The sequence below is a fragment of the Corylus avellana genome, chromosome ca5 (assembly GCF_901000735.1).
Source record: "Corylus avellana chromosome ca5, CavTom2PMs-1.0".
NCBI lineage: Eukaryota > Viridiplantae > Streptophyta > Magnoliopsida > Fagales > Betulaceae > Corylus > Corylus avellana.
The window spans coordinates 33,022,676-33,026,301 of record NC_081545.1 but is presented as its reverse complement, the minus strand read 5'-3'; the positions used below and the strand labels follow the sequence as shown (position 1 = coordinate 33,026,301).

Below are 3,626 nucleotides of genomic sequence, written 5' to 3'. Positions count from 1 at the left end.
AAAATAAGATCTAAACCCAGAAATCGCCCTGTTTTTATATGGCCTGTTATTATTGTCTTTATAGTGTGATGGTGGCCTCAGACATCCAAGGAAGGATAAAAGCAGCATTAGCTCTCAAGCCTGGCTAAGGCGAAAGCTCTTAGGCGGCCACTGCGAATGTTTTGAGAAACAAGCCTTCGGATTATCATCATTGGACCTCTTGAATATCAATAACAATGCCAAAAGCCAGAACGAGGTTTTGAAGTTTCAGAAAAAAAATTTCAGAAAGCAACATAAACAACGAAATATGAAATATATGCTCAATTTCATTTTATGCCAATAATTGTTGTAGGTAAAGTGGGAAACAAGTTTCAGACATCCAAGGAAGGATTAAGCAGCACTAGCTCTCAAGCCCGGCAAAGGCGAAAGCTCTTAGGCGGCCACTGCGAATGTTTTGAGAAACAAGCCTTAGGATTTATCATCATCAACATTTTGCAGAAACAAAAATTTCAACAAAAATGCAGAATTAATCAGAGAAATAATTAGATGCGATTCAAGCAAAAAAAAAATCTTTCCACGGCATCCATGGGATTCAATCACAACTTGCAGTGATCAAAATATGGGGTGTGAGTCTCAGACATCCAAGGAAGGATAAAAAGCAGCACAAGCTCTCAAGCCCGGCGAAAGGCGAAAGCTCTCAGGCGGCCACTGCGAATGTTCTTGAGAAACAAGCCTTTGGATTTATCATCACAGACAACAACAAGATCCCCGCCGTATCACAATCACGCATATATACTCAAATGATCGACGAATGAAAAAAAGCAATAAACAGAAAACAGAGGGATATTTCTATAAATTGAGAAACAGAGATTGACGAAATAACAACAAACAATGAAAAGCGATCTGAGCGCCAAAGAGTAAAGGAAGAAGAAGGATTTCGTACCGGCTAAGAGCGTGGTGTAGCGCGGTTTATATAGTGTTGGTGTTAGGGTTAAGAATTCATGAGGGTTCTGCCCTTGGATTACTAGAACCGTCCGATCTCAAATGGAACGGACGGTTTCAGATTGTTTCGGTGTTTTCCTTCTCTGTCCAGTGTTTAATTTTATTTTTATTTTTATTTTTTTTAACATGTCGGGGATTTGATCTATTGACCTCCGCTTCATAAGGCGTAGTCTGTAGCCGATTGATATTTCATATGGAAACTAATATATATAGTTTTGAACTTGTATCAAATTAAGTTTTTTATATTTGTAATTGTAATCAATTTTATGGGTTTTTTTTTATATCAATTTCTTAATAGAATTTATGTAAAATCTGAAGTATACCGTTAGAAAATTATTAAAAAAAAAAAAAAGAATATTACAAAAGATGTTTTTAAATTTGACACTTTTATATATATATGAATTTTAGTTATTTGACAAATAGTCATTCCAGCCAATTTTTTCTCAAGTTGCATATGTTCCCTTTTCCACGTACATCCAATAAATTTATATGCATGACTTATATTTAGAGGTGTTTCATGTCATTATAGGTTAATTTTTATCGGTATAATTTAATGATAATTTTAAAAATCAGATTAATTTGAACAAAATACGTGACTGACATGTAACATTATTCGGTTCATTCCCACTTTGTGTATAATTTCATCTTTATTGCCCATCTCTATTTTATCTTTTGTCTATTAAAAAAAATAAAACATTTTATTGCATCCATGTCATTCAAGGATCGAAAAAATTATGATGCAAATAATCAAAACTCAATATGTAATTATCAAAATTAGAAACTCAAAATGTTGAGATAATTTCTCATTATAAAAATATCTTTCACTGAATTGTATTTTTCAGTAAAATTTTCAATCCCTCGTCAAATTACAAATTTCCGCATTTTGCCCTTGAATCAAAGTTTTTTTTTTTTTTTTTTAAGTGAATTTGTCCCTTTCGTTAACTTAAGAAGTTGTCTTTTCCTTGACCCTTTGTAATGTTCTCACTTTCAAGTAAAACTATGAAAATGCTTTAATGAGTAATTTTATATTTATAGTCCATGTTTCTCCCACCAGTGAGTCCATCACCCCTCATATTTTTGGGAGATGATGGTCTTGGAGAGATGATGGTGCTGGTATTGTCTCATTGCCTAGTAGTGGTAGTGATGATGTGGTCTGCCTAGTATTTAATGAATTAATTTATATTAACAAAACAAATATTTATAAACTCTTTAGTAATATGCTACATTACTAAACAAATATCTATCACCAATCTCATATGCCAAATTGATGTATATCATGCTTTGATGTACATCATGCTAACTGTTTCTTAACCATAGTTGCCCACAGGTTTTTCTTTCTTTCATTCTGTTTTGTGCACATATTTTTTTTTCTGACTTCAAAAACTTCTCTTCTTCTTCTTAAAGCTTCCAAGTCCCCTTTCTTCATTATTTTTGTCCTTTCAAAAAAAGAAAGAACAAGAGTATCCCTTAAATATAACTAATTGAAGATGATCATGTTCCAAAGAACTGTGAGGGAAGAAGGGAATTAGGAGCACCAATTCAAAAGTGGAATTGAGAAGCCAAGACAACTCCATGTTGTTTGTTCTTGTCCATGTAGTTGTCTCCATTGAAGACCTGAGACACCAATATTCAAGACTTTCTTCGTTGCAGAGATAATACAGACTTGAAGACTCATCTTTAAAGAAACCATGAAAGGAAAAAGTAGTAGGAGGATAATAAAAATGGATGAGAAGCAGGTCAGCTCACAACATAACAAACAGATAAATAATTGGTTTCCTCCAATATTTCATCAAAATAGTTTTCTTTTTTTTCTTCCGTAAAACGTTATAATTAATTTCCTTCATTAAAAAAATTTAAAAAACTCATATTCCATAGCCTTGGCCCTGATTAATATCATTAATGAAGCATATATTAATATCGAATCTTCATTCTAAAAGCATGCTCAATGTCATTCGTTGAGTATTTTAAAGGCACCTCGCATATGACATGCAGTCTTGCACAAACTCATGAATACCATTCTCCTCACAAGCTTTCGGCAAAAAAAGAAAAATAAAAAAGAGCTGTTCTAATTAGATTTATAATATGAATAAACTCACGCCTAGAAGAGTTACTAGAACGATGACCAAATCAAACTCCTATTTCCATCCTCTCTTCCAAATTGATGATTCGAAGTTTCTTGTTATTTCTCTCCCAATGCTTTGCCAATGATTGTTTAGGTGTGCAATGGAAATTCTTTGAAATAAAAAAAAAATCAAATTATTTTATTTATTTATTTATGTAAAAATAATTAAGCTACTAATGACGAATGATACCGAAAAATAACTATTGCACGCCAATTATAGAAGATTATTTTTGAAGTTTAAGATCAAATAAGTCAATCGAATAGAGTCTGATTGTACGTATAATAGCATCTATTATAACAAGAATATCAATGAACTAAATGACTGAAATCGTTCGGGATACTTTTGTGGCTTCTAGTATCTATATTGAAATTTGAAAACACTATACTAAAGAGATAAAATTAAAATCAATATTAAAAATGTACTCATTTTCGTTTCATAGCTCACAATGAAAAAAACTACGTATTAAACAAAAATATTTAAATAAAAATCTCGTTTCTAAGAGATAGCTTAATCGATTGTGAA

General features: G+C 32.0%; 3 non-coding genes across 3 annotated transcripts; all 3 read right to left on the bottom strand.

The window, feature by feature from the left end:
* Positions 1 to 73: 73 nt before the first annotated feature.
* On the bottom strand, positions 74 to 196 carry LOC132183463 (small nucleolar RNA SNORD14). The gene has a single exon (XR_009440428.1). It is a non-coding gene; the product is annotated as a small nucleolar RNA SNORD14 (small nucleolar RNA).
* Positions 197 to 346: 150 nt separating this feature from the next.
* LOC132183462 (small nucleolar RNA SNORD14) lies at positions 347 to 469 on the bottom strand. Its single transcript, XR_009440427.1, has one exon. It is a non-coding gene; the product is annotated as a small nucleolar RNA SNORD14 (small nucleolar RNA).
* A 139-nt stretch (positions 470 to 608) lies between these two features.
* Positions 609 to 735, bottom strand: LOC132183464 (small nucleolar RNA SNORD14). Its single transcript, XR_009440429.1, has one exon. It is a non-coding gene; the product is annotated as a small nucleolar RNA SNORD14 (small nucleolar RNA).
* Between the last annotated feature and the right edge of the window lie 2,891 nt (positions 736 to 3,626).